The sequence below is a fragment of the Taudactylus pleione genome, unplaced genomic scaffold (assembly GCF_031769625.1).
Source record: "Taudactylus pleione unplaced genomic scaffold, aTauple2 ptg000083l, whole genome shotgun sequence".
NCBI lineage: Eukaryota > Metazoa > Chordata > Amphibia > Anura > Myobatrachidae > Taudactylus > Taudactylus pleione.
In genome coordinates, this window is record NW_028284485.1 from 17,143,720 (window position 1) to 17,167,580 (window position 23,861).

Here is a 23,861-nt window from a genome sequence, read left to right on the forward strand (position 1 = left end):
ATACTGAAAATCCTTTTTGATGCTACTATATACTGTATACAATACTTTTAATTGAATTTGATTTTGTAATAAATAATATTTTTATTGAATTTGCTTTGCCAATAAAAATTAAATTATAGTGTACTTTTAGTACTAATTTTCTTGTGTTTTAATTTTCATGGAAAATATGGCCATACTTTTCCTGATCTTGTGCCCTCATGGATACCATTTACAGTACTGTAGTTCTGCATTGAGACCAAAAAATAACATTTACAGTATAACATTACAGTGCAGTACATTGCTCTACTGTATATTATTACAGGGTTATTATCCTTTATTTAAATGGCACCACATGTATTATGCAGTGCCTTACAAAGTACTGTACATAAACAAAAAGGTTGACCAGTGACTAACAGAACAACACTGTACAATACAAGTCCATGTATAATATACTGTACATAGCTACATTAGTGACAATAACACCCAGATAAACAACCATTACAGTTGGTTCCCTAGTGGGGAGGAAGAAGTACAGTAAAGTAGATTAAAGTAACACTTTTTCCTGTTGTGTATGTGACGTGATGTGTGGGAATTACAGCAGGATTTTTGTGTACAATGTAAATAGCAGGCTCAGCATGCATCGGCATTGAATAGAAGCAAATGTTGGTAGGGGATGGTGGTGAGTCAGTGAGGTTGAATAGTAATGCGTGATGGTGGGGGAGGTGGTGAAGGGACTTGGGTGGTCATACAAACAGAGATGGCCCTGTAATGTGTATAATACAATGTCTTCTGCATAGTGGTTTAGTGTAAAATGCAGCTACAGGTGGCATACAGTAGCATAGAAATGCCAGGTGGTGGGAACTTGTAGGCACTGTATTCAGTTCAGTAGCCTAGGATAAGAATACTGAAATTGAATTGCTCATCTTTATGCGATGCTGGGTGTGTGACTTCTGGTCAACAAAGTTACTGTCCCTGTACATGTACTATTTGTGTAAAGGACACAAGTGTCACACACCAAGTGATTTACAGTATTTATAATCCTGTAGTGAAGATTAAAAAAAAAATTGTCAGGTCTTGAACCTGGGACACCCACTCTGCAAGGCACTCACCCAAACCTCTAGCCCACACATGCCACTCTTGTTTAAAGCCGAACCTGTCGTGTATGTGATGTGACATGGGAATTACAGTAGGATTTTTGTGTACAATGTCAATAGCCAGCTCAGCATGCAGCACCATTGAATAGAAGCAAATGTTGGTGGGGGATGGTGGTGAGCCATACTGTACAATTAGCTAGTAATCATTAGTATAGTAATCATTACTAAATCATACTGTAGAGCACAGTGCAGTAGAGCTGTAGTGTACAGTATTTCTATGTAGAAATCACGCATGTGCAGTTGTGATTTTCAAAAGTGACATCTGGTGAATGAACAGTAGTATTACACTCGCTGGAAACTACATACGCCACACAATACCTTAAAGCACCACCTTGTGACACCCTGCGCCAGAATACACCACCCTGCTACCAGGTGCAGTGTGACTAGGTTATCACACTATACGCCATAACAAGGATAGATGAACGTGGCTACATCTGTACTGTAACACTAGGCTGTATGTAATTATTGGTTATGTGGAAAAGCTGAGATGTAGAACAATTCTTAGGAGCCAGCTGAGAAATTACATTCACCCAGATTAATCAAGTATCTATGCAGGGCATAGTTCAATGTTTTTGGTCAGGGCAGTAGCAGCAGGCAGTGCTTATTGCCAACATGGTGCTCATATGAAGTGTGTGTAAATTACTTTCATAACTTTTCCCAGTGGTTTGGATCAACTACTATTTCTAAGAAGCTAAAATGAAGAGATAATCACAGGAGTCAAGTCTTCATATCCATAGATACATGGATGTGCATGTGCAGCAACTCTTGCCTTTTTTATGCTTTTTGATCTCCATCTCTTTAAAAATAAAAGGACATCATTACTTAGCAAGCTTTGTTAGGTTATTAAATTAAGATCTATTTCCTTTAAAGTACATTGCATTCCTCTGCTGTTTCCCCATGTGCCAAACCTGCTGCTTTGTGACCTGACTCTAGTACTGATTTATGCTCCTGTACTGTTGCTATTCTCTTTGTATACCAGACCTTTTTATGTGGCTAATGCTTTGCTTGTTGCAAAACAGTTCGGTGCCTCAGTTTACCCACCAGTGCCCTGAATCCTGTGTCTTAAAATATGCTTACTGCCAACTCTATGGAGTCTCTACTCTGCCATAATACGTATACCAGAGGACTGAATTGTGAGTATTATTATCTAACTTTTGTCTTAGTAACACACATAGGGCTCTATTTATTAACATTATTTTTACTAAAATAAAATGAAAAAGGGTGTTTTCACACCCTTTTCACATTATTTTAGTTTCACCTGTAGTTATTACAGGGCAATTGGAGTAGAATTAGTAAAATTCTACTCCAACCCCTAAGTATCACTTATTTTTAGTAAACAGATAGCATTTCCCATAATTGTAATGGGAAATGTGATCTGACCAAAGTAACTAAAAATAGATTGTAAAAAAATACCGGGGGAAGCCCTGTGATAATAATGCCACCTGGAGGTGGCGTTATCCAGGTTCTCCCCCAGTTACCGGGCTCCCACTCTGCTCTAATGGGGAGAGCAAAGCCGGGAGTCAGTCCCAGTAATCAGCTGTGTGGTCTAGACAGAACGCAAGCTGATTGCTGTAAAAAAAAATAAAAAAAAAATTTAAACATTTTTTTTTAATTACCTGAATCCAGGAACCGGTGATCGGGCCTCCGGTGATGGCTCCTCTCCGGTCAGCTGGTCTCCCATAGTGCCCTGCTGCCCGGTCATCAGGTGATCAGGTCCCAGTGCAGTATGGGAGATCACCTTATCGGGAAGCCCAGAGAAGATCCAGGATGATGCAGGCCAGGATGATGCAGGTAAGTGTAATGAAGGGAGGAGAGGGTTGTTGTTGGGGTACGCGATCGCGGGGGTGGGGCTTAGAGTCGGAGGGGGGTAGCAGCGACGGTGGGTCGGCGCATGCGCGGGGCACTAGTCACGGTATTTTTTTCCGAAAATACCGCGACTAGAGTGCGGATGGGATCCACAGGGACAGAGCTTTATCGCAAACTCTGTCCCTGCAAGGGATTTATAGTAAATCCCTGTGATATTGCCTGAATTCGCAATGCGAATTCACTCGGTAATATCACACTACAATCCACATTCAATATCCGGATTGTAGTAAATAGAGCCCATAGTCTTACAGTGCTTCACTCTTGATGATACATTTAGCTTATACCGACCTTTAACACTGGGGTCTACCCTGGGCTATGTTTATGTAAAGCAGCAACCATCAACTAAATGATGTATTGTAATTTATGTTAACATGTACATGGATTCTGCAGTATGTGGGAAATACCTTATAAAATTGCTATTTAAAAATAAATCTTTAGAACTTGCAATCAATATTCATAATATCAAAAAAGCCAATCTCATCAATCTGCTATCTCTTTTTGAATTATTCAGTGTTGATGTATAACTAAACGGCAAACCACCATAAATGAAATGAACTGTTTTAAATGTATTTTCCCCAATATATGTAAGGGTCGTAACAAGCCTAATCTTTTAAATTGGAAACATTTTGGAGATATAACTTATGTAGCAGAGAAACATTTAGATTTAAAGAGGCATTTAGTCTTATAATTGTTTAGGAAATTATGTATTTCAGAATATGTTCAGTTAAAATTTAATTTAAATTAATATCTCTCTACAGTAATTTTAAAGACATGCTGCTTCAATAATGCTCATTTTCATTTATGTATGTTCTTTATAGTCTATAATTTTAGTTTTCAATTTAGATCATGTTTTATTATGAGCATGCACAAAGTTGCTGATATGTTTTTATTATAATTAAAATAATTTTAGAATTATAATAATAATTAGAATCACTTTATATGCATATTTTTTTCTTAATATATTGTGTAAATAACGCTATTTATATTAAAAAATAAATATATTTAGCATGATTTGGTTGTACTGTATATACAGTATTTACCAACATATGAATATTTGCTTTAATTTATGGGCATCTAAATATGTACTTGTGCACTGGTCCATTTAATCTGTTTTACACATTCATATACTGTACTGTATATAGCTTTTTTATTTAATTTAAATTATATTTATTATAATTTTATTTCAATTAATTTCTTTTACAACCACTGATAGGGATGAGTGACAGTAACTAGTACCAGTAACTAGAGAATACTTAGTTGTGGATGCAGTTTATGAAAACAAGTGTCTCAACAAGTCAAAGTCTGAGCAGGCAGAAAACTACTATAGCTTGGTTTAGTTTAGTATGAAGTCTATGATTGGAGAAGGCAGTGTAAACAATCAAACAATCCAAGTTTGGGACACGCAAAAGACAAAGATTAATACAGTAATCAGGCCTAAGTCAGGGAAATATACATTCTACAAATTCAGAGCAGTCTAGGTCAGCAATAATAATCAAAAAAAATATACAAACCAGCGCAGGCAATATCAAGTAGCAGGAAATATAAAAACATGGAATGGCTTCACTTCACTTTTTTGCCTTATATTCCCTCAAACAGCATTGAACTGGTTGTGATTAGTAGGTAAGCGGGTAGTAGGGACAGCTGAAAAGCTTAAAATATGCCCTGAAGTCTTAAAAAACAGCACTTGGCTCAAAATCCCACTTAACACACTAGTGTTCTTTATTGCAGGACCATTATACCATGTCTCTAACATGAGAAGGGGTTAATGGACCGTAATTCTGTGGCTTAGCAGGGTTTTCATTATGAATGACATTTTTCAGTCTATATGCTCATAGAGACCTGGAGGGTACACACAATCTTTTCACAAGGCAATATCCTCTACAATGGACTAGGTTATGGACCTTCAACTGAATCTTCTTTAAATCCAGAGTCATTGTCACTTGGAATTCTGGCTGCCCTGTCACTAAAACTGGAGGAGCTGAAGGAGAAAATTTGGACCTGACCTTCTTATAATCAAACACTGGTTTTAATAACAAACAATGGAATGTTCTTGGAATAGATACTGGCAAGTCCAAATCATATGCAACAGTACTTAACTTCCTTATGATCTCAAAAGGACCAATTTATGTAGGTCCTAATTTTGCAGAGGGTAGTTTTAGTCTAATATTATGTATTTAGTGCCAGACCCTTTGACCAATTTGGAATTGCAAAATCTTTTGTGTCAATCAAAGAATTTGCTGCATGTGAAAGTGTTTACTGAACATTCCTCCATACTCACATAAACTGCATCACAGTTCTCTTAATTGAAGAAGATTCAGACTGAATTTAAAAAAAGGCCTTTGTATATCATCCATAACACAAAAGATATGTGATATGCTAGATGCCAAGCCAGAACAGTTAATATATGCAACTATGGGCCTGATTCAGAGCCGGGCGCTCTGACACGAGCGCTCGCTCTGAATCAGGGCCCTCCTACCTAAAATTGGAGCAGCCTCCTGGCTGCTCGCATAGCTGTGGGTGACCACCCACAGCTTATGCGAGTGGCCAAAAAGATGGTCGCGATGGTCAAGACCATTGCAACCATCGGGCTTGCGACAAGACCCTGCAGTAGGGTTTCGATGCCGCAAGCCCAGGAGTGCTTTTGGCTCTATCAGAGCCAAAAGCACTCCCACTGACATCACTAGATGGTAGGCGTTCCCATGGGAATGCCTCTGTCTGGGCAGCAACGCCCCGGCACGCCCACCAAAGGGGGCGTTCTGTCACTCACCATCAACAGCATGCCCCCTTTGGTGCGAGACCCATAGCGATGGCTAGGCTGTCGCTATGCGGGTCTCGCGCATGCGCACGACAGAGCTCCCTCCATTGTGCACATGCGCACTAGGGCACCATCGACCCGCTTGCGAGCGGTCAGCACTCGCGAGCGGGTCTGAATCAGGCCCTATGTTCATGGCAGAGCTTCAGCCCATTTATTATAAAGTTGGAGCACCTTAAGAAATGTTACAGACTTTGGTTCACCCTCTCCATCTGTCCAATGGTTTGGGGATATTATTCTGATGATAAACTTAGGTTATTACCCTACATCACACAGTAGGTTCTCCAAAATTGGGTTATAATCTGTGAACCTCTATCATAAATTATTTTAGCAGGTATTACATGCAGTTTGAAAATATGTTGAATAAACATCCCAGTCAGATTTTTGGCAGAAGGGAGACTGGATAGGGGACTGAAATTAACCATTTTGCAAAAATGGTCCACCACAAACCACATTGTGCTGAATTCTCTTCATACAGGCAATTTTACTAAGAAGTCCATTGAAATTTGTTACCATTGCTTTACAGGAACAAGGAGTGGCATTAAAGGCCCCAGATACTGTCCTCTGATAGATTTGTTGGCAAGTAAAATCTTGACAAGCCCCTTTGAATAAGAATATTTTTTTAAATATCAATGGTCTTGGATAAGCTTGGATGGCCAGAAGTTCTTCCTTCATAGGCTTCCATAAGCACCATATAAGATAGTTCCCAAGGGGCAAAACATAAATTGGCATGAGCTCCTTCAGGAGCTTGATTCTGGACATATTGTAATTGCAGACAATTCATTGGTTAACCCTACCACAATCGTGTTAGGAGGGATAATAGGGGAGTAAGAAGGTGAATCCTGATGCTGGTGGGGTAAATCAATAAAAATTCTTCGGGTTTATTACCTGAGAGTCCAAAGTGCATGTGTCGCCATTGGCCTGTGGATCCACAAGCTGCATGGAATGGAGAGGGATCCTTTAGATTCCTCTCCAGAAATCTCAAGGAGGGATCCTTTAGATTCCTGTTTTCTTTAAGTAGCCTACAGGCTTCTATTGGCAATGCCATTTAAAGACTGTGTTGCCCATTGGCCATAAGCTTCAGAAAGTTACGCTTTCAGGAGATGGATGCAGGTGATAACATCACAGCCCGATAGAATCCATATTCAAATATTCTTTTGCAATAAACCTCAGAAAACTGCAGTTTTCCGAGGCTATGCTGCAATTTTATGCTTAATACATCTTGCCATATGTATGTCTCTTGGTTGGTGCAATATAGACCAGATTCTTGTGATCTATAATTATAGTGATACCGTGTTTGTCCCATTCCAATCAGTGCCATGTCTTCAAAGGCCCATTTTATGTCCAACAGTACCATCTGAAGATAACAATTATCATGAAGAGCACACAAAAGGGTACATTTTACTTATCCAGTGGACTCTCTGGAGATAGGACAGCTCCAACCACTACCTGGAAGCATTAACCTATGCAATGAAATGCTGATTTTGGTGGCACAGAACTGTTGCAGGACCAAACTGTGTTTGTTAGGGCCTCAAAAAGCTGTTTTGGACCAATGAGACAATGAGAAAGATCAGCTGTTTTTCGAGACATGACTATAAGAGGAGCAGCAATGATTGAGAATGACTTAATGAATCACTTGTAATAGTGGGCGAAGCCAATTAATCTTTGGAGAGCTTTCAAGTTTCAAGACTCCACCCAATTGGTGATTTGGAGAGTCAAATGAAACCTTGTTCCAAATTCTCAATCTTGTATTCCTCTACCACGTGGATCTCAAGGACAGACAGAGGGAATAATCTACCATTGGGTAGATTGCCCTGGTCATATCAGCGGCAGTAGGGAGTCTGCAGACTTTTTGCAGATTATGCAGAGTAAACCATAGAAATCCTAGTAGCACAAAATTATTCATGGAGTGAATAATGTAGAATTATATTGACACTGAGTGCAAACATCCAGATAATAGACTGTAAGGAGCAGCATGTACTCTAATTGGGTCTCCAGAGAGCAGATTATTGTTCAGACAGATAATGGAAATCAGTGTCTCCAAAAGTATGATGGCTAAATAGAGCTTAGGCACATCTACGATGAATGAAGGTACCTAGTACCCACATGTAATTTATCCTGTCCCATGTCTGGTAGCATGGCTGTAAGATCAATATATTTTGTTGCAAGATCTGCAGCCTAATTGTATCTATTACTGTAAATCAGTGCCCATCTATATATTTTATATTACCTGCTTCATCATGTGCTCCTGGGCATCATATCATCATTTAGTAAGGTGCCACTGATTTCACAGCTATTAAAAATATACACCATGCAAATAAATATAGGCGCAAGAGCACAAACAATTGCATCAATAAAATCTTCCGAAAAACAGTATGACATGAGGCTATAACAATTGCACTAGAAATATATATATATATATATATATAAAGATAAAGATGTGATAACAAGAGACAGGAGACAAATAGGGCCCTGGGAGTGAGAACCAACATGCTCTAGGAAGGGGCAAATGGCTGTCTAGGGTGACTAAGGTAGCTGGATCATGAATAGGAAGTTGATTTAGGATGAGGAGGGGTATGCAAATGTGAAGACGTGAGTTTTAAGGGACTACTTGAAAGATTGATGGAGGGGAAGAGTATAGACAGGTGAGGCATGGGGTTACAAAGTTGGGGAGCAGTACTGACACAACCAACTGCACAGTCAAACTTATGAGGCACATACCAAATTCAGAAAACAACACAGTGGTGCACTCTTTCATCCAAGGATCATTAGTAGACTCACAGCAGTTGACATGCAGGGGAAACTGCCAGAAAACCCCTAAAAAAACAAGTAAAAAAATGTATATATGTCTGCTCTTGTATCCACGTATTAAACAGTTAGTAACTCCAGAGCTGTCAATCTCAATTTAATTTGTAACAGTAAATAATACACATTAAAAAAGAACTGCAGTTCCGACATTTATAGATACAAAGTTAACTTATCAGAAAAAAGGGTTATATTAATCAATGCACCAATGTAAAAATATAAAAATATATAAAAAATATACATTTTGATAGTCTGAGCTGAAAAAATAGTTTGAAATGCAACATATGCAGAAGTTGTTAGTGTCCTTCTGAATAATATTGGAATGCCTACGAGCACTCCTGACTGAAAATGTCACAATCTGCATAAAGATAGGTGATGATATCCCTTCCCGATCTCCAGGGGAAAAGCCGGCATAGAAATGTTCATATACACGTCACTCACAGCTCCCCCGGCCAGCGACAATGGTAATCCAGATATCCCGGAACACTAACTAGCAGTGAACACTAGTTTGGCCGCAGTGTACTTCCTGTGGTGGCAGAGTAGAAAGTGGCACAGCGTGGTGTACCTCCAGCAGTGATCAAATAGAGGGGTAATGTTGGTTCCATATGCTGAAGTGCCACTCGCCATATGAATAACCCACAGGTGATCTGGATGTTGAACTGGTTCTTGGCTGTGAAGCAGAATAGGTTATAGTGAAATGATGAATCGCAATTACATGGGTATTCACCATGTAGTCTAAATTAAATCCCAGGAACAATGCAGGATCCAATGGTTTTCCTTGATGCGTTTCTCCCCTCTCACAGGGGTTTTATCAAAAGGCAATACCAAATGCAGCAATAGGACTCATTGAAGTTATTTGGAAGAAAATTGAACCTCCATTGTTGACAGTATTAAACCAACCTTCTAGTACTATACTTTAGAATCATCCATATCATGATACTTTTTTCTCCATTTACTGTATGTCCTCAATTAATCACGATAGTAAAAAGTCCTCAATACTAACTTTAATTGATGTTTGGTGGTCCCCCACATTCTGCTTACTGGTGTGTAGTTCAGAGCCATAGAGATAGGTACGATTCACATCAGCGTGAGGCTTCCAGGTAAGCTATCTTATTAGCCTGTTACTATTTCAAATGTCTTTGGGTGTCCTCAAGTGAGTAGTCCTGGATGTGTTGCTCACTTCTTATAACCTTAATGTTATGAAAGGATTACCAATTGTTCCAAAGAACAGATCGTAACAGCAGATGCAAGGATCTGGTCATTGAACATAACTGTGGCGTGTTTATTTTCTCTGTCATAACGTGGCTCCCATTCTTTATCCTCATGCTTACCCTCCCTCCTGAATTTTCAGAAAAAATAATAGTGTGCAGAGAAGACATAAGTGTAGTATCTCAACTTTAACTAATAACATATGGTTTGATGTTTGCTATTGCGTGTCTAAACTAAGCTTGAATCATAGCAACTACTTTACTACTCTTAAATATTGTATTCTAATACTTATGGACAATTATCTGTAATAAATCTCCTGACTTGTTAATTAGCTTCAGTATCACATAAAATTAAAGCATTGGCTAATATACTTACACTTTCTTGTGGGTTATCACTATACATCATATTTACAGACTGAAAAAAACAGACCATTTACTCTATTTTACAACATACCTACTGACAAAAAAGACAGACAATTTATAATTTTCTGACAGGTAGTCAGTAAACAGTTAATGACATATATTTCCGGGCAGATGCAGAGTGAACACTATGACATTTGTGCAGCTAATTTTGTGTGATTTAGCTCTGTAAATGCCATTAGATGCATGATGCCTGAGAAACCTGTATTATTGGTGAGTAGTTTGTGGCAGGTGCAAGTTAACTGATGATGATGATGGTCATTAGCACTGGTAAACCACTAATGATTTGCCTGAGAATGAGTGCACCACTGATGCTGATATGTGCTTTCCTTATTGATCAGTCAAATCAGTGTCATACTTGCTTACTGGATTTTCACATTGCCTGAGAGTCACATCTCCTATTTCCCACCCAGAGAAGTGTAAATGAGATTAATTTATTTTAATCAAATTAAATGGGTGTTTTTCCGACCGTTTTATCCCGGGGAGGGTTAATTGACAGGCGTCTAAATCTAGACGCCTGTCAATTTACCGAAGTCGTGAGACCTGCGCCCGGCATCCCGATCGAAGTGATGCCGGGCGACGTGCATGGACAGCCACGTGGGGGCAAGGTTAGGTTTAGGGATCCCGGGGGGGACTTAGGGTTAGGCACCCCCCCGGGAGGTTAGGGTTAGGCTAGGGGGAGGGAGGGTTAGGCACCCCTGGGGGGGGACTTAGGGTTAGGCACCCCCCCGGGGGACTTAGGTTTAGGTGGCGGGGAAGGGGGGGTTAGGTTTAGGCACTTAGAGGGGGCATTAGGCTTAGGCACTGGGGGGATGGTTGGGGTTAGGCACCCCTAAGGATAGTTAGGGTTAGGGGGGATATTAGGTTAGTAAATACTTACCTGGGGACATTCGGGATTTTCACCCATGTCGGGCAGCCGCTGTCTGGCAGTAATTCATACCGATTCCTGATTATGCATCCCCCAATTAACCTTTATGGGAAATATCTGTTTTCCAATCCTGAGTCACCATAAGTCTCCTGGATCACTTATATATCAGTATATTGCATATTCAATCGATATATGCAAATTTAATACATAACAAAACATAAGTGATCAACAGCTGTTTCATGAGCAGACTACAAAATTATACATTTTCAAGACAAATATTTCATATTTTACATTATGCAGGCAAAGGTAGCTTGTGATGAAGTTCAGTTCACTGTTATTGGAGTATGGTTTGGCTATGGATTGTGGTTCACACTGTCATGGACTGTCATGACGAAATAGATGCAAATACGTACTAATTCCTGAAAGATACAAGTGATTTCCATTCATGGGTCTTTATATTGACAAATGAACTAGGCATGTTATTATTATTATTATCCTTTATTTATATGGCGCCACAAAGGTTCCGCAGCGCCTTACACAGTACATAAATGAGCACACAAGAAAAACAGTTAATAGTAATACAAAACAATGCAGGACAAGGACAAGGTTATAAACTCAGCTGCAAAACACAAGCAGCAGGACATGAGCAACCAGGTGTTAGGTGCCGTTGTGGGGAGTTAGGAGTAAATGATACTATAAGTAGGGGGAGGAGAAACACGTGAGGATGAGGGCCCTGCTCGTGAGAGCTTACATTCTAAAGCATGTGAGCCAGTTGAGACTCTATATTGCATGATCATCAGTAATAGTACTTTTTAAAATGTTTCCTGCATTGTATAATGACCACAAATAAATAAAAAGTTATTTATTAAAATATGGTATTAATTAATTGAGTTTATTAAAACTTAAAAATGTACTCACAGCTAAATCAATACAGCTTGAAATGTAAGTGGGTCCTCCTTGGATGTAATTTTGGCACTTTACAGTGAAAGAGTTAAATTTGTAACAGGCCATCCACATAGAAAATGTAAATATTCAACTGGTTTACTAGACAGGATTTTGGAACAGACAATAGGTAAATGCAACTTTGATGGAATGTGCCTGTGTAAACAATTGAACATAGGAAAAATGATTAAATGTTAGTAATGTGCGAAACGTAAAAACTGATAAGAAATTGTCTTAGTATTTCAGAGAAATGCACAACAGTGACCCAGATCAACTGATGTTCATGTGTATAGAATTCCAATGAATTCCCTTAAAAAAAATTAGGTGACAGAAATTAATATTGTTAGATTTAATCAAATCAAGTAAAATTTGATCACTTTAAACATTTTTGTGAGGGTTTTGGCATAACTGAAAATTTAAATAATGAGTTAAAACATTAAAATATTATCATCCAATCTGCCTTTAGCTTGGCCACAATGATTATCAGTGGTTTGGGCTATTGCAGATCTATTTGGTGCATTTTCCTCAATAAGACAAGTCCTGGAATCATATAGATGTATTTTATTTTGTAATTTAGATCTGCAGAAGGTGCATTTGTGTGGCATTATTTTATAGGTGATGTAAAATTAGTTACACTGTGCATATTATATGTACTCCAAGACAGTATTTAGAGCTGTTTGTATTGGATAATTGCATCCACTTGCACTTGTGATTTTCACATGCAAGTGTAGTATAGTTAGCTATGCAACAACATTCCCCTTTAATAACTTTTTTTCTGGGCTTCTGTACTTCTTTTAAATACATTCATTATCAAACAAAAATTGAGCATCTGCATGAGACTGTTTTCCAGTTGATTGTGATGATTGTTAGACATTTTCTCTGGATATACAGTAGCTATAAGTTAGAATGAATATATATTAAGATGCGTATAACTCAAACAAGAGATAAGGACACAAATTTGCATATATACAAAAAGGAACTCACATCATTTGAGTTCTTTGCTCAGAACATTTTAAACAAGAAAAAGGAAAATTATAATTAATTAATTAATGGCCCAAAAGGAAAGGTAGGCAGAACCTTGAATTTACATTTTTAACTTTGTAAGCCTGCACATTTTTAATCATTTCACCATACTTACCTACTTTTTTTTTTCCTTGTGCACTGAAAGAGGAGGTACAGTGTGGAGGACGGAAGCATAACATCAATAATTGTGACCCTCACCCTCATGTTATTGCAATTCATAGCGAGTCATGTCATCGACTACGCCAGTGATGTTCCAGGATGGTTGACACCTTTCCCAGGATCTGCGGAACTGTATCAAAATCGTGATTCTCACAGACATTCCAGAAGAGGAGGCAATTATGAGTTCACACAACATTAATATTTAACATATTGTATCTATATGAACTCACTTCAAAATATGCAGTAGGTTCATGCACTGATTTAAACTTAAATTGAAGTATATGAGAAATGAATCCCATGAACATATGATTACCCATGCTAATAAGCAATTGTTTATGTGATATGATTATAGGTAGAGAGAACGGCAACACAACCTTAAAATATAATATTCCAATTTAATATAAAAAACTTTCTATATATAAACACAATTTAAAAAGTATTCCAATCGTATACATATTGGCAACAATTGATAAATTTCATTTAATTTACATATTATATCTGAATTTAATAAGATCATTGTGGAAATGAGTAATAACCTGTTTTAGATGACTCAGGGCCTGATTCAGCTTTGGGAATAGAGTAAGATATAGCAAGTAACTGTGAACCTGGACAAACCATGGCCCTGATTCAGAGCCGGACGCTCTGACAAGAGCGCTCGCTCTGAATCAGGGCCCACCTCCATAAATATGGAGCGTCCACCTGGACGCTCGTATAGCTGTGGGTCACCACCCACAGTATATACGAGCATGCAGGATGATGGTCGCGATGGTCTTGACCATCACGACCATCGCCACTGCGAGCAGAAGCCTGCGGTTGAGTTTCTCAACCGCAAGGCCAGGAGTGATTTTGGCTCTATCAGAGCCAAAATCACTCCCACTGACATCACTAGTGATGTCAGTGGGGCCGGCTTCTGACGGTAGGTGTTCCCTTGGGAATGCCTCCGTCTGGCAGGCACGCCCCCGGCACGCCCACCAAAGGGGGCGTGCTGTCAATCAACATCGACAGCACGCCCCCTTTGATCAGACCCTACGAGCGAAGGAAAGTCCTTCGCTCGTCGCGTCTCGCGCATGCGCACGACGGAGCTCCCTCCGTCATGCGCATGCGCAGTGCAGACCATCGACCCACTTGCGAGCGGACAGCCGCTTGCGAGTGGGTCTGAATCAGGGCCCATGTTGCAATGCAAGGGGTGCCAATACATACATTTTTATTTGCATGCAGGGTATATACTGGCTGCTTTGTATGTAGCCCACAAAACCTGGACAGCTTTATTTTTACACTGCAATTTAGATTTCAGATTGGACACAATCACCCCAAATCTAAATATCTCAGCACATTTAAATCTGCCCCATCTTTAGTGCAGAATGGTTTTAACAACATGCACAGTTACTTGCAATATTGTACTCTATTCCCAAAGCTGAATAAGACCCTCAGAGCCTGATTCACTACGGATCACACTTCTGCATATACACACGCACCGCAGTTGCTAATATCAGTGATGCTATTTAAATGTTTGCTTTAACATTGCGAATGCAGGCAGACATAAGGATGCCCACTTCCCCTTACTCACAACCATATACTAGGGCAACATAGTTAAACAATTGGTAACATCGAGTAACATCGGACCCATATGCACAATTGCACAAGCCTTGACCTTACTCAGAAATTGATAACAGACATTCACGCTATCAGTGCTATGGCTGCTTATGACCACACAGTGGATAATTTATGCACATCCCTGCAACAGCATTGAAACACACTGACATGCCTGCGTTCGCCTGACCACCCCACCGTCATTACCCACAAAAGGAACTTTCTGTCAATCACTCTGCTCTGGGTCTGCCTAGCCTCTGAAAATGCAGTTCCCTTTGCAATTGCTAGTTTGTGCACGAGCACTGCGATGCATATGCATGCGCAGAATGCAAACATCGACTGATTGTTTGCGTATTAGCTCCTTGCTGAATTAGGCCCTCAGTTCACAGAAGAGGTAGATGTATCCTAACAGCCAGGGCCGGCGCTACCACTAGGCAAACTTAGGCAGCTGCCTAAGAGTGGCAGCCACTGCAGGGTGCCGCTGCATTGATGTGTAGTGTGGACCACACATGTGCAGTCTGTACTACACTACTAGTAACAAACACACCGCCGCCGGCGCCGGCAGCTGTGTGTTTGTTTTAGCATCCGATGAGAGTCAGATGGACTCTCATCGGCTGCTGTGCCCACTGCCGGAGCTGGGCTGGAGCTCACTCATGAGCTCCATTTTCCATCATCCACAGTGGGTGATGGGAGAGATGTAATGGCGTCTCTCCGATCATGCAGAGCGGGCTGGCCCAGGAGGACGCTGGACGGAGGAGCAGATGCTGGACCTGGGAGTAAGGTAAGTAGAGGGTTTTTTTTTCCGTGTGTGTGTGTGTCTGTCTGTCTGTCTGGCTGGGGGGACGGACTACTACTACTACTATGGGCACTACTGGGGGGACTACTGCGGGTACTGCACACTGGTGGGACCATTACTGGGGGCACTGCCTACAAGGGGATTACTACTAGGGGTACCGATGGGGGGACTACTACTGGGGGCACTGCTGGGGGTACTCATACTGGGGTCACTGCTGGGGGGGACTGCTACAAGCGGCACTGCTTGGGGGACTTCTACTGGGGGCACTGCTATTGGGGGCACTGCTGGGGGGACTGCTACTGGGGTACTGGGGGTACTACATGGGAGGATTACTGCTGGGGGCACTACATAGGGGGGACTACTACTAGGGGCACTGCTGGGGGGAGGAGTACTACTAGGGGCACTGCTGTGGGGACTGCTGCTGAGAGCACTGCTGGGTGGACTACTACTGGGGGTACTGCACTGGTGGGGCCACTACTGGGTGCACTGCAAATGGAGGGATTACTACTGGGGCATTGCTTGGGGTGACTACTACTAGGGGCACTGTTGGGGGAGGGATACTACTGGAGGCACTGCTGGGGGAGACTACTACTGGGAACACTGCATCGGGGGATCCCACTACTGTGCACTGCATAGGTTGGGGACTACTACTGGGGGCACTACATAGAGGGCCACTACTGTGGGCACTGTATAAGGGGCACTACTGAGGGCACTGTGTAAGGGGCAGTATATAAAGTGCACTATATTGGGGGCACTGCATGGGGGGACCACTACTTGTGGCACTGCATAGGTGGGACCACTACTGGGAGCATTGCATAGATGGGACCACTACTCCTGGCACTACTGGGGGCACTGCATATGGGGGGCTACTACTGGGGGCACTATATAAAGGGTACTACTGGGGGAACTGTATAAGGGCTTGTATAGCTATCAAGGGTGGGGGGCGTAAGGCTGAAGAAATGCCTAGGGTGCCAAGAAACCTGCTAACAGCACAATAAAATCCTCTTTGTTGGAGATAATTTCACAGGTTTCCTACATGAAATTCAAAGTGTCTTCAACTGAAGAGGTGGTTGCACACCAGCAGCACAATTGAATCCTCCTTTTTTATTTCAAGCTGAAGACACATTTAGTCATTTGCAATTACTGTAACATGTATATGTGTAGTATGCAGTTATATATGTCCAATACAAACATAGAGTTCACAGCTGTTAGTAACTGTAAATCAGATGATATCCACAAATGAATCCTCTCCTGGATGCAGGTAATAGAGTGTTCTGAACAATGTGTTTCTCCCTAGTGCAATTGGATAAGATACAGCAGATCTCCACTCATGCACCAATATAATGAGAGCATACCATTTGCAACTATGGGGCTGATTCTAAATGCAGATTTATGATTATCCAGAATCTGCACATATGAAGGACCCATTCTGCGAGCAGCGGCAGAACTACATTTTTGGGGCCTTGAAGCTTGAACTGTTATGGGGGCCCCTTTGCAACCAACAATAGCACAACATCCAACTTGTTGCCCTTGTATAAATCCCCAGAAACTCAGCAGTGACACTTACAGAAGCTCTCTGTTCCATGCCTTGCTGACTCATAAGAGCCATACTCTGGTCTGAGCTGTAGATAGGGCGCTTGCCAGTCAGTACTGATCAGGGGGGTTTCTGGGTACTCAGAACCAGCGGTGTAACTAGGGTATTTGGAGCCCAAGGCAATTTTAAAAATGGAGCCCCCCTATGAAATGGACATGGTCACAAGGGGCATGATCACTTAAAAATGGGGTGTATCAACATGACACACACCCCTTTCTTGTCACTCTGAACATTCCTTTCATTTCCATATGCACCTTAATGCAGTGCCCCTTATACAGTCCCCCTATGCAGTGCCTCTAGTAGTGGTCCCCCTTATGCAGACTGCCAGTAGTGCCCCTTATACAGTACCTCCAGTATGCAATGACCCCAGTAGTGGTCCCTCTTATGCAGGACCCCAGTAGTGCCCCAACTACAGTACCCCTAGTATGCAATATCCAAGTAGTGGTCCATTTATGCAGCCCCATTAGTTACCCTTATACAGTGCCCCCAGTAGTGAACCCCCTTATGCAGTGCCCCATGTAGTGGTCCCCCCTATGCAGTGCCCCCTGTAGGGCCCCATATACAGTGCCCCCAGTAGTGGTCCCCCTTATGCAGGCCCCAGTAGTGATCCCCCTATGCAGAGTCCCTTATAGAGTGCCCCCAGTAGTGGTCCCCCTTATGCAGGCCCCCAGGAGTGGTCCCCCTTATGCAGGCACCCAGTAGTGGTCCCCCTTATGCAGGCAGCCAGTAGTGATCCCCCTTATGCAGTGCCACATGTAGAGGTCCCCCCTATGCAGTGCCCCCAGTAGGGCCTCTTATACAGTGCCCCCAATAGTGGTCCCCCTTATGCAGGCCCCCAGTAGTGATACCCCCTATCCAGTGCCCCTTATAGAGTGCCCCCAGTAGTGGTCGCCCCAGTGCAGTGTTCCTTGTGCCCCCAGTAGTGAGCCCATTATATAGTGCCCCCAGCAGTAGACCCCCATGCAGTGCCCCAGTAGTGGTCCCCCCTATGCAGTCCCCTTTATATAGTGCCCTTAGTAGTAGCCCCCCATGCAGTGCCCCCAGTAGTGGTCCTCCAATGCAGTGTCCCCAGTAGTAGTCCCTCCCAGCAGTGCTCCCAGTAGAGGTCCACCTCGATACAATGCCCTCATTAGAGGTCCACCCCTGTAGTTCCCCAAGTAGAAGTCCACCCCCCCGATGCAGTGCCCCCAGTAGTAGTCCTCCCCAGTAGAGGTCCACACCAGTGGTGCCTCCAGTAGAGGTCCCCCCAGTAGTGCCCCCAGTATAGGTCACCCCCAGTAGTAGTCCACCTTCCCCCCCGACAAATACACACAAGTAAATTAAAGAAAAAAAGTATACTTACCTGAATCCATGCTCTGGCTCCGGCCTTTGCTCCTGCCGCCATCCGCATTTCAGTCCTCCTGGGCTTGCATGCTCTGCATTATGGGAGAGACATAATGAAGTCTGCAGTCTGTCTGACTTTCATTGGCTGCTGAGTAACACACAAAGCCGCCCACTGGCGGCGATGAGTGTGTAAATGCACTAGCCTGAGCCCGCCTCCCACCCTCTGCCAGGCGCTATTGGGTAAGCTCTCAGGGGGAGGGAAGGGGCTCGGCTGTGCAGCACAGGATGGCACTTGGTGCAGGGAAGCCTAGCGCCGGACCTGAGTAAATGTGTAGTGCTGACCGCACTCACTGTGGTCGGCACTACACTAGCTAACTAAGACAAGCCAGTACCATGGCCGGTGGCACCCTCCACATGCCTCTGGTCTTATGGTGCCCAGGGCACGAGCCCCGGTGCCCCTGCAATAGTTACACCACTGCTCAGAACCCCCCCTGCATGCACTACTGTAGAGAATATTCTAAGGTCAATATTAAGTACTTTGATCCATTGGCTAATGATTTTACCACAAATATAAACTTATTTAAATAACACACACTTAAAAATCTCCACTGATTTTGTTGAAAAATTCACTCATTAAAAAAAATGCTGCAGGGCCCCTCCGGTGTTTGGGGCCCTAAAGCTTAAGCTTTATTAGTTTCACAGTAGATCCGCCTCTGTCTGCGAGTGTGCAGTATGCAGCCCCTTCGATGGCTCTGCCTGATAGACAGACAGAAGCATTTAAGGGGCAGTGTGGGGGTGAGGGCTACTGATGTTCCCGAAAATGGGGGCTTGTCCACCTCATTTTCCAGGAGAGGCAAGGCCAGGAACTGGGTCAATGCAATTTCCTGGCCTCACAATCTGGTCTGCCTGAGTAAGCTGAGGCCCTACTCAGCTGGCGCTATCCACCATCGTGAGCATCGGCCACCGATGGTCGCAATTGGTGATCTTAACCTGTAACCTCGGTCACAGTCCTGGGATCACAAATGCAGCAAGGATTGTCACACACCTCCTGCCTGCATGCAGCTTTGCAGTTCCATCTCATTCTAAATAAACCCCTATATACAGTATATTGCTGGTTCACAGCTGGCAGCATTTATTTTGTGATTTAAAATTTAAGCTGAGACTTTTAATATTTTGTAACTAGAAGTAAATAAGTCACAATTCCATTTTAGCTGCTTTATAATATGAATCCAACTTGCTTCATGTTTTGCTAATCTAAAGATCGTTTCTTAAGGGGCCTAACCATTACCTGACTTTGTGAAAAATCCGACCAAAACCAGGAGATTTTGGTCGCATACAAACTAAGTCGGGTAATGGATAGCCGGCAAGGACCAGCGATGCGTGTGCATGCTGGGTCCTTGCCGACCCCGGCTATTTACTGAACATGCCCATCAACCTGACGATGCTCGTCAGGTTCGGCATGTTCAGAGATAGAAGGTCTGGCTCATGCACCTAATAATGTTCAGAGAACACCGTTCAGTGCGGGCACCGCACCTCGGCGGCCTGGAGGTCTGAACGATAGACGTTCAGTCTTTCATGTCGCCTAGTGGATTGGCCCCTTTAGAATTAACTGACTATCACTGTTTTGAGGATCAAAACCACCATATTGATATCGTCCACAGGTGTCCACTAATGCGGTGATATCAGGATACAAGTAGGTGGCTACTGTAAATGTCCTGTTCACAGACAGTTTCCTTTAATAAACTCTGTTCCCCTTTATTCAGGGTAATGTTGTAAAATCAAATGTAATAGTATAATCCTTGCCTCTGTCTCTGAGCAGTTTCGAGTGTGCACTGGCCTCTTTTTCAAAGATCATGCACTGATATACAGTACAGTATGTACATTGAAATTAGTAATGAATGACATTGAATGTGAGTCTATCAACATGGATGACTGATTAGTCACGAGTAATAATATACATTCTATAACATGTCATAGTAAGTGACCAAAAGCTATAAAACAGTGGGCAGCAGGTAACCTCATTTTGTTTCTTCTTTTAAGTATTTTCAGTTAATAATAAATCTAAATGAAAATATGTACTTAATGTAATGTTTACATTTACACTAAGTAGAATGTGGTCTGAGAATGGAGAACATCAGAAAGCATGCCTTTTATCTGTCAGAAAAGTACATTACATGCATGCTATAAAGGAAAGCAGCAGCAGTTCTGCAAATGTTGCTTCACAGCATTTTCTCATAGGAATTAAGAACAAACAAAGCTGTTCTCGGGACATATTTATTTAACATTCAATGTTAAAATGTGTTTCTATAAACAGCTAGTATATTTTATGTACATTTATCATGTACATGGTATAGATAATAAATTAGATTTCTATATTACAGTAGAAGTCCAATTTATTATTATTTCTGTTTTCAATATCAGAAAGAACAGCATGTTTAATTTATTGTAATAATATCATTAAAGCTCTGTGTTTCAATATATACAGATGCGTTATTGTGAAAACTATCTTTAACATATATTATAATTATTACAATATATTATTATTAAAGTAAAAAAAGTCCTGCACCTAGGGTTGTATTTACTAAAGTGTGGATTTTTAGAAATGGAGATGTTGCCCATAGCAGCCAATAACATTCAAGCTATTATCTTCTAGAAGGTGCTAGATAAATGTTAAATAGAATCTGATTGGTTTATGTGAGTGTTATATGGGCAACATCTCCATTTCTAAAAAACAGCACTTTAGTAAATATGCCCTCTAAAGTTAAACTTTTACCTACTTAGTGTGAGCGGAACCAATATATACAGCTTATCATTTCATTTGTAAAGGCATTTTAGATGTATGAATCACAAAATGATGATTTATTTTAGTGATATCACTAGCAGCAATGGCACCTGACTTTGTTGGTTTGTGTAATTGTGTGCATGCCCACAAATTAAGATTACAGCTTGCTTCTAGGGACTGCATCATCTGCAGCAAGGTAGGGTTGCCATGATATCAGATGAGTTGCTTACAAAGGTATGTGTTCTCTGTAATTGGAGTCCAGATTGGTAGTTCTAGTGGGACTGCCTGTTCATCATATAACTAGCAGGACCACTTCTAATGGGAAGTCGCTGTCCCTGCATGTGATGGATTTTACTGTGGGGAAGGGGGTACAGTCCTGCAGCCCCTAGGTTGGTGAGTGACAGCTCGCCCCATTTGGGAGGCAGGCAGGGGGCATGGCCGGCCAAACTAAGGTGTTCCTGAAGGAACGCTTGGCGTTTGGGGGCGGCCCCACTGACATCAGCAGTGATGTCAGTGGGGAGCTTCCTGCTTGATCAGAGCAGGAAACTCCCTGGGGCTTGCGAGTGCCGAGACAAAACCTTAGGGTACCGTCGCAAGCCCCTATGGTTGCGATGTCTTGACCATCCTGCCATCTCCCTGGTCAGTCGCTACAGCTGTGAGTGGTACCCACAGCTTAGCGATCGACCAAGAGGTGGCACTACAAGACGCAAGCGGCCGCCCTCATTCAGAGCGACCACTTGCATCTAATGACCGCCTCTGAATGAGGTCCATTGTCTTACCTAAATTGAACTGTGGCACTGGGCTACCTGATTTTTATCTGAAAATTGTAGGGATTGTCATATAGTGGATCAACCATCATTGAGCCTCAATGTAACCCATCCAATGAACCATATTGTAAAACAAGAAGTTTGGACAAAACACTATCATTTTAAAATCAATTTTACTAGAGTTACCATTGACAGGAAAATATTACTCCATGAGGGAGATGAATGAAGGGGTAGTTTTTGTTTGGGAACTGCATAGCCATTCTTTGCTTATTATCGAGGCAAAGCAGGACCAGTTACCAACTGCATGTATTAAAATAAACTTTTACCAAAGAGGGAGAGTGTAAACTTACCTCTCCAGTGAATCACACTCTACCTCTTTTGATATCTGACCAGCACTTGCAGTGAATCTGTGCGCCGGTCAGAAATTCCCAGTACATTCGTTATTGAAGAAAAAAACTTTATTGTTTTTTGTAAGCTTAGTCCCTGGCTGCATATTATGACAGCCAGGTACAATGCTGTGCCTGTGGCAATGACAGCTACAGTTGTCGAAATAGATAGCTGCAGCTGTCGAAATAGATAGCTGCAGCTGTCGGAATGGTCAGTGCCACTGACCGTTCATACATTGCCACACCAGATTGTCACCCTATCTAGCAATAGAGGTGCCGATAATGATCGCTGCATTATTACATGCAGGGAAGCTGTAACTGCAGACCATAACATGAACAGTTACCAATATGACAGATATCACCCCTTCATACATCTACCCCCAAGAGAGGTACCACACTGCTAACAAGAGCTTATACTAACACACATCCAGCTACTTTTAATTTCTTAACCTTCTGTCATATCCAACCATTACATAAAGTTTAGATATTTTGGTGATGTCCTATATATTTTTCATATTATAACTTTGTGCCCAGATGTTTACAAGCACGACATGGAATGTAGATACAGTATATGGGTATATGGGTATAATTATCAAACTAATTCTATCCTTAAAATATTTAGAAATGGCTTCTTTTACATATTTAAGAAAATTAGTCAAGTTTCACGCCAATTATAGAGTTATAAAGCAGGAGATATTATTAAGCTATTTAACACGCTCTGAAAAGCTTAACACTTTGGAAGTTGCCTTTGGTAGCACTTTGGTCATCTACAGTTGGAGTTAACATGCTGGTCCCTGTTGAGTAAGCCTGGCTAGAGAGACCTCAATGCCTTCACAAGTTTTCTGCTCTGCACGTGGCACTAACCCCGATAGTAAAGTGATAGCATACTGTAATATATATATATATATTAACTTTTTACCGATCAACAGGACCTCTTATTTTTTGACCAGAATATTTGGCAATATGAAATATTAAGTTTTGGGAACACAGCAGATATTTAATAAATAGATCCCGTAATGTACAGTATTTACTGTATTAGCTGATATATATTTACAGACCTGGAGAGGGAGGAATAAACAGATTGGAGAAAAGACATAGAAAAAACACAAATTATGCGCTAGTCTAAGTTATGTTTTACTAATGAGAGAAGCTGCTCATTAGAGGTAGGATCTGCACCTGCCAAATAATCTTAACTGGGCACACGCAAATCTATGTGAGCTAATTCTTGAGAAAGGGTTTGCGATCCCTGGACATTTAAGGGTGGAGAGTGGGAGGTGAACTAATGTGATCCAAAAAGTGGCCATTTCATGGGCATGTTATGGGAGTGTTACACACATATCTTGGAATTGATGTTGCACATAGCAACCAATCAGATTCTAGCTATTGC